Genomic DNA, 13,362 nt, shown 5'->3' on the forward strand with positions numbered 1-13,362 from the left:
GTGATCCGCCCACCACAGCCTCCCAGAGTCCTAGGATTACAGGCGTGAGCCACCATGACAGGTGGATGAGTCCTTTTTAATACAAATACAAATAGCTACTGTAAAAAGAAAATTGTAACATTGTACATAACTAGGAAATAAAGGTAACCACAAATACAATAAAAATGAAACAATGTTATTACCCTTTAACCTGACAGTGTGGCTTGCAAGGCCCTGGACCTGAAGCCTGGGTGGTAAGTGAGAGTTAGAAAGGTGTCAAAGACATGATAGCACCAAGCTGAGGCTTTCTACCCCACAGTAAATAGGACTGAAAGCAAATTGACAGGGAGCAACAGAATGGATCAGTTGCTCGGTGTCAATTTGCTTTCCATTCTGTTGTGTCCTGTCTCCCAGCAGAGGTCACAAACTCCCCAAAATCACTCACCCACCTGCTGCACTTGGGAATCCAAAGGCAGTTTATGTGAAAGGGCTTTGGAAACAATCAGGCACCAAGTGAAGGCAGAGGACGCACTTTGTCAGTTTAGTTGTTGGCAGCAAATCGTCTTTTTCAAGATAAACCTGCCCGATTCCTACTGAAATCTCCTTGCTGATCATGCTAAGCTCTTCTCTCCCAGGGCCAGTGGGAGCCGTGGAGAGTGGAGTAGACCAGCTGTCTGTGACCCCCCTCAAGGAAGTCCAATGTTGGAACACTCCCCAGCCAAATGCAGGGTTTTTTAAAAAATATCTATTTATGTATTTGTTTAGAGACAAGCCTATGAGCCTGGCTAATTTTTTGATAGAGACAGGATTTCATTCCATTGCCCAGGCTGGTCTTGAATTCCTGGGCTCAAGTGATCCACCCATCTTGGCCTCCCAAAGTGCTGGGATTACAGGCGTGAGCCACTGTGCCCAGCCGCCAAATGCAGTTGAAAAGAGTTCCTGCAAGAGAATTCCTCAGAAGAGGAAAGCAGTTTTCTGGCTGGGAATACCTTAGACAGAGGCTGTCCCCTCCATAGGCTGTCAGAACTGACCGGCAACCATGATAGACCAGAGGAAAACACTCTTTCCACTCTTCTCAGAGCGGGGCCTGACTTCAGATTTCTGATAGAGGTGTTAAGAGACAGTCTTTTTTTTTTCTTAAGAGACAAGGGCTCTCTGTGCTGCCCAAGCTGGTCTTGAACTCTAGGCTCAAGCGATCCTCCTGCCTGAGCCTCTCAAAATGTTAGGATTACAGGCGTGAACCACTGCACCCAGCTCTGTTTTTGTTTTTTTCAGGAGGTATATTTTTTCTGTTCTCTCTCACCCCTGAGGAAAGGCTACCCACCGCCTTCAGACATTCCTGAAAATATATGTCATCCAACATCAAGGCCACCACGGTGACCACTAAGCAATGCAAGAAGGTCCTCTGGGGTGTCCTGAGATCTTGGCAAGGCAGGAGGAGTGAGACAGGACTTTGCCTGCTCACCTGAAAGTTCCCACCCAAGCCAGGCCCAGAAAATAAAATGAATTATCTACATGGTCATCCAATTAGCTACCAAATGGCATTACCTGGGTCCATCGGCATGTACAAAGCCATGGGCAAGACCCAGGGCCCCCTAAATTAACAAGCCATGGGCACTGTCCTCAGGAAATGGAGATCTAGCCAGGTCAGACCCACACACAGATAACACTGATACTAGAGATAATGAAATTGGGAAATATGATTCAGTCATTCAACCTGGGCTCATGTGGTGTCCACACCACCTGGCCCTGATTTCGGTACTGAGCATAGTTGACAGGGTCCCTTCCCCTCATAGGTGAGCCATGCGGTCCACAAGTGGAGGTGGTTGTAAGTGAAATCCATGTCACCAGCATGGTAAAGGGTTAGAAAGAGGGCACAGCATGGATGAGAACATGGAGCAGAGGGTGCAGATGGATAAAGAAGTCAAGGAGGAACCGGGCACGGTGGCTCATGCCTGTAATCCCAGCACTTTGGAAGACCAAGGCAGGCAGATTCCCCTGACGTCAGGCGTTCTAGACCAGCCTGGCCAACATGGTAAAACCCTGTCTCCATTAAAAATACAAAACTTAGCCGGGCATGGTGGCGTGTGCCTGTAGCCCCAGCTACTTGGGAGGCTGAGGCATGAGAATCGCTTGGACCGGGGAGGCAGAGGTTGCAGTGAGCCAAGATTGCACCACTGCACTCCAACCTGGGCAACAGAGGGAGACTCTGTCACAAAGAAAAAAAAAGTCAAGGAGTGTTTCCCAGAGTGGCCACTTGATTAGAGGGCTAGCGCAGGAGGAGGAGCTGTGCAGGGGGAGTGAGAGGGAGCAGCACAGGCCCTGGGAAACCCAAGGTGGGTGGGCCAGGGCTCCCTGGGAGAATGGAAGGACATCTGTGAGCTGTAGCCCAAGAGAAAGAGGCCACTGGAGCCAGAGGCGGCAGGGCCACAGGCTTTGGTGAAGGCTTCAGAATTTAGCCCGAGGGCAGTGGGGAGCCCTTTGGGGATATTAAGCTTGAGAAAGATATGACCATATTTGCATTTTGAAAAATCATTATGGGAAGATGGTTGGGAAGAGAGGAGGAGTGGCAGAAGAAAGCTAGGTTGGAGACAATTGCTCAGTGATATAAAATGTGAAGTACCATGAATGATGCTGTTTGGCTGGGATGAAGCATGCGGAATGAAGGTGGGACACGGCATCGAAAGGTGGGTCAACATATTAAATAATTCCATGTGGCTGGTCCGCGTGCAGTGGTGTTTACAACTAATTGATCACAACCAGTTACAGATTTCTTTGTTCCTTCTCCACTCCCACTGCTTCACTTGACTAGCCTTAAAAAAATAAAAATAAAAAATAAATAAATAATTCCCTTTGTTGAAATATCCAGAATAGACAGATCTATAGAGACAGAAGGAAAGTGGTCTGCCCAGGACTAGGGGTTGTCTAAGGATAAGGGGCTTCTTTTTGGGGGGTAGTGAAATAACCTGAACTCTATTGTGGCATTGTTTGAATGTATTAAAATCCACTTAATTGTACTCATTAAATGTTCTCCTTCTAAATTAAGCTGTCTTTAAAAAGAAAAGAAAAGGATGGTCAAGGTTTGGTCCGAGGGGGCTCAAATGGCAGGCCACGGACAGGAAATGCAGCTGTGGGGAGTTACAGCAGCCTCCTGAGCAGAGCTGGAGGGGTGGAGCCCAGGTCCCCTCTAATCCAGGCCCCCTTCTCCTGGCCAGGTTGGAGTGCCCCCGCAGGCCAGCAGAGCGGAGCAGCACAGCCCTGTCTCCCAGCCTGAGGTGCAGTGCTGCATCTCTGGTCAGTTGGGAGTCTGAGATGAAGCACTGTAGCTCAGGAAGAGAGAAGTTCTTCTGCAGCCACCAGCCTGGAGGTGGTAAGTGCTGGGGGACTGGGGGTGGGGTTATCCCAGGAAGGACAGAGTGTTTCCAGACTCTATACTGTCAGCCACTTGTGATACTGGGGAAGTTCCTTGACACAGGTTCCCCCCGGTTCCACAATCCGCCGTGTCCTGACTCCTCTGTGTACCCCAGTGAGGTGTTAGCATTTCCCTAGCATCCTGCCTCCGCTTCCTCTTTCTGAGTCCATGGCAGTCAGAGCTAATCAGTAAAGGCATACATTCTTTTTTCTGAGACACAATCTTACTCCATCACCCAGGCTGGAGTGCAGTGGCACGATTTCAGCTCACTGCAAACTCCTCCTCCCAGGGTTAAGTGATTCTCGTGCCTCAGCATCCCAAGTAGCTGGGATTACAGGTGCACGCCACCACACCCAGTTAATTTGTGTATTTTTGGTAAAGACGGGGTTTCACCATGTTGGCCAGGCTGGCCTTGAACTCCTGACCTCAGGTGATCCGCCCTCCTTGGCCTCCCAAAGTGCTGGGATTACAGACATGAGTAACTACACCCAGCCAGGCATCCATTCTTGAAATGTTCTCAGATGCAGCTTCAGAATCCTCAACAATGAGCCCTGGAGAGCCACTATTAATGATTCACAGCTGAAACTCATTCATCATTTCTGCAAACAATTCCTAAAAACCTCTCAGCCCTGTAGACAAAAGTTCTGGCCTTTGAGTCAGGGTCTTCACTCTGTGCTTCTATCCTTGGCTCTGGGGTATTGCCGAAACCAGTCCAGGCGCCTCACAAATGTCTGACTTCTCCCAGAGGCTTCAGACACGCAGTGAGCAGAAAAGGAGAGCCATGGAGCCAAGCACAGTTTCATTTAACCGTCCCAAAAGCTTGGGAAGTGGGTGGTGTTATAGCCCCATTTTACAGATGCAAAAAACTGAGGCTCATTTAAGCAGCTCACCCCTAAGGTCACATATTGGTTGTGCTGAACTGAGACTGTACCCTAATCTGCCTTCAAATCCATGTTTTTATTCATTGCATATGATTATGGAACTTGGGACAGGGAAGCAGGCGGAGAACATTCTAAATCCTGCTCCCATCTTGTCTTTACATCTCAGGTCACTTTTAGCAAAGACAGACCTGGACACTTGCCATTAATCCTATGGGCTTCCTTCCTCCTGCCCCCTCCCCCCTAATTTTCTTTATCTCACCTCTCCAGTAGGTCCTAGATCTTGCATTTTAGCATTAAAGAAGGCCAAGGCTCAGAGTTAAGCGACTTGCTGGAGATCGTCAAAGCAGAAGGTGCCAAACCCAGGCTTGGAAGTGAATGGTTACTTTAAATTCACTCCTCTGGCAGGAGACTGGGGAATACACATGAGCCAGGCAGACAGCAGTGGGCAGTCCTGGGGGCAGGGGCACCGGAGGGTTTCTGGTACTTTCCAGGGCAATTGATGTTCCAGTCACTACTCCGCCCAGAGCAACGAGCCCTGTCCTGCGATGTGTGGCACACACACTGCCTGCTACAGATGGGACTGGATGCAGAAGAGAACTCCAGCTGATCCTTAGGGACACGGCGGCCTTGGTGCTGAAGGCCATTCGCTCCCACCTTGTCCTCACGGTCCAGTTTTCCCAGGAATCCCTTAGATGCTAAGATGGGGATTCCTGGAAATACTGTTCTTGAGGTCATGGTTTCACAGCTGGATTCGCCTCCTTCCCACCCCAGAGTTGCCCACCATGGGGCCTCAGCTGGAGCACGAGAGGAGGGTTCAAGAAGAAGGCTGTCCCTGGAGGTAAGAGGGCTTGTGAACCATGTTCCCAACCTTTGCATTGCTTTTCTTTCCATCATGTCTATTTCATAACATCCCTGTGAGGCTGGATGTGGGAACTTCAGCACTGCCTTACTCTTGGGAAATTTGCCCAAGGCTACCCAGCTGAGCAGCGGTTGAACCAGGACACCATCAGGCATGCCTCTTGTCTCCACCACACCCTCAACCCACTTCCCAACGTGCCTTGCAACAGGGGCCGCAGTATTGCATCCACATGACTGATGAACTAGTAAACGCACATGATTTCATTTTTAAAGTGTATTCAGTCAGTTAGGTAAGCGAAAAACCGTAAGTCTTCATTCGATTTGGAATGCAGCCAGAGAAGAAATGGAAAATTTCTCATCAAGGTAGAGAAGATAAAAACTCAGAACGCCCTCTTGTGGTGCCTCTACCCACCCCAGGAACACTAGAGCTCTTCCCCTAACGCGGTGATCTCTAATCTTGCCACAAGATGTTGGACACACACACACACACACGCACGCACACACACCGAGGTTCCTTTTGCCCCCTCACTTGGGAGTTCCTGGCTTCAGAGAGCTGTGACTGTGCCTGTAAATAGCCACTGCACTCCAGCCGGGGCAATAGAGGCAAACCCTATCTCTAAAAAAAACATGAATAATTTTAAAAGTCAGCCTCTCTGAATGCCTATAAAGAATGCTAACTAACTGAATGACAAAAGACCTAACGTGATCCAGGTGCAAAATTAGAACTTTCCCCGAACCCTTGCTAGGGCTTTTCATGGAGCTGTAGAAACGGCAGTAAGTACCGGGGCCCCAGAACCCTCATTATAGGATCTGACTCCCACATTGCCAGGGACCAGGAGGCTCCCACAGGTGTCCCAAGCTGTCTTTCTCACAGGCCACATTGAAGCCATTTATGAAATGAGACTCCCTCTTCCTCATCCATAGAGACGGGTCTGGCCTGACCATGGAGAAATCAGATTTGCTAATAATCATGATAGCTTCCACTCCGCAACTGGTCACGATCTGCCAGGCGCTATGCTAAACACTTCCACAGGCCTTGTCCCACTCCATCCTGATAACACCCCAGCGAAGCAGGCTCCGCTGTTCACTCCACTCCACAAAGCCAAGGCTGAGAGAGGTTAACAGACTTACCTAAGGTCACACAGCTAAAAAGTTGTGAAGCTGGGATCCAATCAAGTCTGTGTTTAGTGGGTTTAACTGTCATGCTTGGCCCCAACCCCATTTGGCCTGGCCTGGCTGGTGGGCCGCCTCACGGTAGCTTCTCCTGGAGAAGAGGAAAAGGAAGTCTTCATTGAGACCCAAGTGGTCTCTCCTGTGTTCTGTGATACTAATAAAGTCCTGGCCCTTGACTTCTGTCCTGTTTCTTTCTGGGAACTTGGGGAAGGTGGGAGGAGGAGAAGGCCCAGCTGAAGCATTCTCTAGTGCTTCCACACTGCCAGACACTTTCAGAGGCCACTTAGATAGCAGTCAGCACCCACATCCCGGCAGTGGGAGGCCCCAGGAAGCAGCCATGTCTGGGGATGCTTCCCTAATGTGGAGGGTTAGGGGACGGAGAGTGTCCCTTGAGGCTCCGTGAGGGTTAAGGGGCACTTGGGGTCTAGCCACGTGGCCACCCCTCTCTGTCAGTCACAATGGTGTGACTGACCAGGTCAAATAGGAAAGAGTGTGAAATGTGAGGCCAGTTCATGCTTCACACAGATGTTTGGATTCACAGTGGCCTCTGGACATTAGCCAGGCCCTGCAGTAACACTGGACATTAGCTGTACCATAGTCAGCATGGTCAGCACATGAGGATACTTTTCACGTTGTTATCTGCCTTGGCATGAGCCTTCAAACTCTGTCATATTTTAAGTAAAAAAAAAAAAAAAAAAACCACCTGAAAAACCACTGTGTTAGTCCATTTTCACACTACTAAAAGAATACCAACTGAAACTGGGTGATTTATAAAGAAAGGAGGTTTAATTGACTCACAGTTCTGCATGGCTGGGGAGGCCTCGGGAAACCTACAGTCATGGCAGAAGGTGAAGGGGAAGCAGGCACGGCTTACACAGCGGGAGGAGGGAGAGAGAGCAAGGAAGTGCCACACTTTAAAACCATCAGCTCTCAGCTCTCGTGAGAACTCACTCACTATCACAAGAACAGCATGGGGGAACCACCCCTACGATCCAGTCGCCTCCCACCAGGTCCCTCCCTTGACACCTGGGGATGACACACTGGGGACACAGAGTCAAACCGTGTCACCTGCCTCTGACTTGTTGGTTCCCAGATGCAAAGGGCAACCCCACAGAAGGAGCTGAGAGGAGGCCTGGGTAGCAGCACTTCACTACTGAGGGACCCGAGATTCCACAAGGCCACAGGCCACTGAGGACCCAGGGAGGGAGGGCAGGGACAGACCCAGGCACTCCAGGCCCTGTCCACCGGCCGCTGCACCTCTCTTTCAGCCTTGAAACAGGACCCAACCAGACACTGGGGCCTTCTCAAAGCTCACAGGCCTTGTCCTTGCCATGGTTCCTTCTGGAACTCCCTTTCCACACGCCTGGGGAATGGATCACCAGCTCCGATGGGGCTTCTCAGCTCCCACAGACAGGTGACACGCTATGGTTTGAGATTCCTGGGGGTCTCAGGATTGGGAGTAGACAGGAATAATGGCAAATATCCAAGTAAAGAAGCAGCCTCTTTATTCATCCAGTGCCGCTAAAGCACTTACTGCATGCCTACCGGTGCTTGAGGCTGGAGAGACAGCTGTGAAAAAGACAGCCAGAGAACTCCTGAGTGGGAGGAGAAACTCCATCACTGCGTGTAAATACGAGATCCTGCACCCTGCTTGCAGAAATACAGGGTTAAGATCATTTCTGAGCACAGCTCTACAAGTAGTAACACTTTTAAACATATCCCTCGATGGGCCTCTATTCTACAGAGACAGAATGGGCACCTTATGTGACAAGTCTGGCTCAAAGTCCCCAGGACAGAGCCCCAGGCCCAGGCTCTTCCCAGATGGAGGGGCCTTAACTTCCTTTTACTTACAGGGAGGTGTGGACGAGGGGGCATGGCATTGGCAGGGGGAGAGGGTGCCCTCTTGTGGCCCCCCCTGAGAGGACACGTTTCCTTGCTTACAAGGACTTTCCATTATTAATGTTATCAGAAACTATTATCTAACACATTCGTGTAGGATTTTGCATTTCAAAATGAACTTTCAATTAATTTTTTTGAGACAGGGTCTTACTCTGTCACCCAGGCTGGAGTTCAGTGACACAATCATGGCTCATTGCAGCCTCCACACCCTGGGCTTAAGCAATCCTTCCACCTCAGCCTCTCAAGTAGCTGGGACTACAAGAACCACCACATCCAGCTAATTTTTTAAGTATTTTGTAGAGATGAGGTTTCACTATGTTGCAGACTCCTGGGCAATCAAGCGATCCTTCCACCTCGACCTCCCAAAATGCTGAGATTGCAAGTGTGAGCCACCGCACCCAGCACAAAATGCACTTTCTATCCTGCGACCTCGTTTGATCCTTGCTATGAGATGCATATTGTCATTACACTTTTTACAAGAGCCAGAGAGTTTAGACAATACTTGTTATTAAGATAATAGTGGCCACGCACAGCAGCTCACACCTGTAATCCCAATACTTTAAGAGACCAAGGCGGTGGATCATTTGAGCCCAGGAATTCAAGATGAGCTTGGGTAACATGGCAAAACCCTGGAGACTGGAGATGCTTCCCTGATGTGGAGGGTCAGGGGACAAAGAGTGTCCCTTGAGGCTCTCTGTCTATACAAAAAGTACAAAAATTAGCCGAGTGTGGTGGTGTGCGCCTGTAGTCCCAGCTACTCTGGAAGCTGAGGCAGGAAGACTGCTTAAGCCTGGGAGATCGAGGCTGCAGTGAGCTGTGATCACTCCACCACACTCCAGCCTGGGCAACAGAATGAGATCCCGTCTCAAAAAATAGTAATAATAACAAAAATATAACAAAATAGTACTTATAATTTGTTGGGCCCTTAACTCTGTTCCCAGCTCTGTTAATTTATTTTACATATATTATCTCATTTGTGACATCAACCTGTGAGGTATCTATGCTGGTCCTTATAGAACAAACAACCTCTGAGGTAAATATTCTGGTCCTTATAGATGGCGGACAAGTTCAGAGTGTTAGAAGCATGCCCAGGGTCCCCTAACTGGTAAGTAGCTACATCAGGAAGCAAACCCAGGATACCACCTTCCATACCGGCTTGGAAAGAGCAGTGTTCAATCTGGTCCTCCAGCCTCTGGGAGATGCCCAGCTGCCTTTGGCCAGGAAGAAGGCCCTGGGAGATTTCACCCATCAGAATTGACACAGCATTCCCAACAAGTATCCCAAGATGCCGTTGGCCTTGGAACCAGCGGCCCCTCTGGAGACATCATCTTCCACCTCCTTCTGTGCCCTGAAAGCATTGGCTCAGGAGAGAGACTTTTTTTCTGATTCAGAAAGAAAGATTCCCCAGGATCCCTGGGAGCTGCCTTTCTGAGAAGCGGACAGCAGGAAAGGCACCCTGAAATGGCTGCAGGGTATGGCCCAATGGTCCACCCAAAGGAGGTAAAATAGGATGCTCCAGTCCTGAATAATGCATGGACACACAAAATGCTGCCTGCTATTTTACAGCTATTTTAGAGAAAGCCTAAGAACTCTTTCTTTAGTGTATGTCACGGTTTCTAGAAAGCACTTGGCCTTCAGTGTGTGTTTATGTATTTGACAAATGTTTATGGAGGGCCTGCTATGTCCCAGGCACTGTTTCCAGCACCCAGGATGGAGGGGTGAGCAAAACAGATTCCAGTTCCAAGAATGTACGGTCTAGAGCAGGGTAGGGCGAACAGGCACAAACAAAGGACAATAAATATATTTATAGTATTTCAGGTAGAAGGAAAAAAATGATAATATATCATCAAGACAATTTTATATTGCCACACATTCAGTGAAATGCAAGCATTCACACCTTGTAAACAGGGTGGTATAAGAAGAGGCAAAAATAAAGGAGCTATTTTAAATTGGGAGTTCAAGGAGGGCTTCTCCGGGGAGGTGATATTGGAGTAGGAATGACGGGAAGACAGTGGGGACTGAAGGGTCTGGGATTTCCTTCTGGCAGAAGGAGGGTGGGATCAGCCAGGCATGGTGACTCACGCCTGTAATCCCAGCACTTTGGGAGGCCAAGGCAGGTAGATCACCTGAGGTCAGGAGTTCAAGACCAGCCTGGCCAACATGGTGAAACCCCATCGATACTAAAAATACAAAACTAGTTGGGTGTGGTGGTGGGCACCTGTAATCCTAGCTGCTTGGGAGGCTGAGGCAGGAGAATCGGTTGAACTCAGGAGGCAGAGGTTGCAGTAAGCCAAGATCTCGCCAGTGCACTCCAGCCTGGGAGACAGAGTGAGACTCTGTTTTAAAATAAATAAATAAATAGGCCGGGCGTGGGGGTTCACGCCTGTAATCCAAGCACTTTGGAGGCCAAGGCAGGCGGATCACCTGAGGTTGGGAGTTCAAGACCAACCTGACCAACATGGTGAAAACCCGTCTTTTTTTTATAAAAATATAAAAATTTAAAAATAAATAAATAAAAGAAGGAGGGTGGGATCTTCATGCAGGAAGACAGTGGGGCTGGGGCCTAGAAGGAGACCATGGGATGGGGTCAGAGGGGCACAGAGGCCAGGCTGAGTGGAGCCCTGAAGCCCACTTGAGGAGTTTGGATCTCATCTAAGTGAGTGCCTGACAGCATCAGATATACATTTTAATAGATCACTCCTGGCCAGGAGCAGTGGCTCATGCCTGTAATCCCAACACTTTGAGAGGCCGAGGCGGGTGGATCACTTGAAGTCAGGAGTTTAAGACCAACACAGCAAAACCCCGTCTCTACTGAAAATACAAAAATTAGCCAGGCATGGTAGCGCACACCTGTAATCCCAGTTACTCGGTAGGTTTCAGTGAGCCAAGATTGTGCCACCGCACTCCAGCCTGGGCAACAGAGTGAGACTCTGTCTCAGAAAAAAAAAAAGTAAAATTAAAAGATCACTCCTAAATGAGGCAGGGAAAGCAAATGTATTCCTCTTGTATACTTGTTTATATCTATATAAAGAAACCCAGGAAAAATACAAAAGGACCTAATGAAAGTGGTTACTATAAAAGCAAACTTCTCAATACCCACTCTAGCATCATTTTGACCTCTTAACCATATGTTGCTATCATCTGTATTCCTTTCTTGTGGCTGCCATAACAAACTGTCACAGGCTGCTGGCTTAAGACAATAGAGATTCATTCTCTCACATTTCCAGAGGCCAGAAGTTCAAATCCAGGCATGAGCAGGGCCACACTTCCTCCCAAGGCTGTGTGGAGCTCCTGTTCCCTGCCTCTTCCATCTTCTGGGGCTCCACGCATTCCTTCTTGGTGCATCAGGGGCATCGCACCTGCATGGTCACAGGTCCTCCTCCCCTTCTCTCTGTTTTTTTTTTCTTTTTTTTTTTGAGATGGAGTCTCACTCTGTTGCCAGGCTGGAGTGCAGTGGTGCAATCTCAGCTCACTGCAACCTCCGCCTCCCGGGTTCAAATGATTCTCCTGCCTCAGCTACCTGAGTAGCTGGGACTACAGGTGCCCAGCTAATGCTTTTTATTTTTAGTAGAGGCAGGGTTTCACTATGTTGGCCAGGCTGATCTCAAACTCCTGACTTCAGATGATCCACCCACCTCAGACTCCCAAAGTGCTGGGATTATAAATGTAAGCCACCACGCCACCACGCCCAGCGTTTTTTTTTTTTTTTTTTTTTTTTTTTTTTTGAGACAGGGTCTGGCTCTATCGCCTAGGCTGGAGTGCAGTGGTGCAATCTCAGATCACTGCACCTTTCACCTCCTGGGTTCAAGCAATTCTCGTGCCACAGCCACCTGAGTAGCTGGGATTATGGGCCAACACCACACCCAACTAATTTTTGTATTTGTTTAGAGACGAAGTCTTCCCATGTTGCCTAGGCTGGTCTCAAACTCCTGGGCTCCAGCAAAGTCTTCCAAAGTGTTAGGATTACAGGCGTGAGCCACCGCACCCAGCCCCTTCTCTCTGTCAAATCTTTCCTGTGTGACTCTGAATAGGACACGTGTCAGTGAATGTAGGGCCCACTAAATCATCCAGCATGACCTCTTCATCTCAAGATCCTTAACTTCATTACGTCTACAAAGACCCGCTTTTCCAAACAAGGTCACAGTCCCACAGATCCTGGGAATCCAGCTTCGGACATAGCTTTTGGGATGCCACCATTCAACCCCTCATGCTACCTACTCAAAAAGACCAAAGTAAACAGAAACATTTGTTCTAGCTGTGGGGTGGCGAATGAACTGCAGGGTGGTGGGATGGAGGCGGGTGGGGAAGAGGGAGTTGGGTACGTGTGAGAGGAAAGGCCAAGAGAAAGTGATCTGCAGGAGGGAGGGAAAAGTCAGAAAGCGGCCTTCCCCACCCCACGCCTGTCTGGTTTAAGCAAATGGCAAATGTTGGTGTCTTTGCTGTGGCTGGAGTTGCAGGAGGTGGCGATTGGGAAGCGAGGGAAGTTTTAGACATTTCAAAACGTTTCAAAGCACCATTAGGTAGTTGGAAGTCCTCACGGCAGGGAAGGGGAATGGAAGCCTCAGGTGACTGAGCAGCCCAGGCTACAGAAGCCTCCCTGCTCGTCACCTCACTGCTTGGAGAGCTCAGTACCTGGTGATGCAGCCGCTTGGCAGAGGTGGCCATGATTCAGCTTGTGAAATCCAGGTTTCTCCCAGCCTACATTTACACAACCAATTCTGTGAATCTAACAGCAAGACTTCTCATCTCCAATGTAAATTTCAGGATCCCTGTGACAAATCTTTCCCCGTAATTCTGCCTCCAAACCCAGCAGGAGCATATGCGTAGTATGATCCCATTTTTGCAGGAGGAAAAGACTCTTTGTGTGGGCCTCTAACCGTAGCTGAGCCAGACCTTATGCTGAGCTCAGCATACTTTAGCTCATTTCATTTTCTCAGCCACACTCTAACGAAGGTGGAATTCTCATCCTCCGAGGAAGGAAATGAGACTCAGAGCGGTCACTCGCCCCAGCTAGTGATCTACTGGGAGTTGTATACCAGCATCTTGGCCTTGGTGTCTATGATCATTACTGCCTCCCCCCACCTTTAACGCCCACTTGTGGATACAAATGCATATAAAACATTCAAGTATGTACCTGCAAAGCTGTTAACAATGGTTAGT

This window comes from Aotus nancymaae, unplaced genomic scaffold (genome assembly GCF_030222135.1).
Source record: "Aotus nancymaae isolate 86718 unplaced genomic scaffold, 86718_ANA_hifiasm-v0.15.2.pri h1tg000064l_1, whole genome shotgun sequence".
Taxonomy (NCBI): domain Eukaryota; kingdom Metazoa; phylum Chordata; class Mammalia; order Primates; family Aotidae; genus Aotus; species Aotus nancymaae.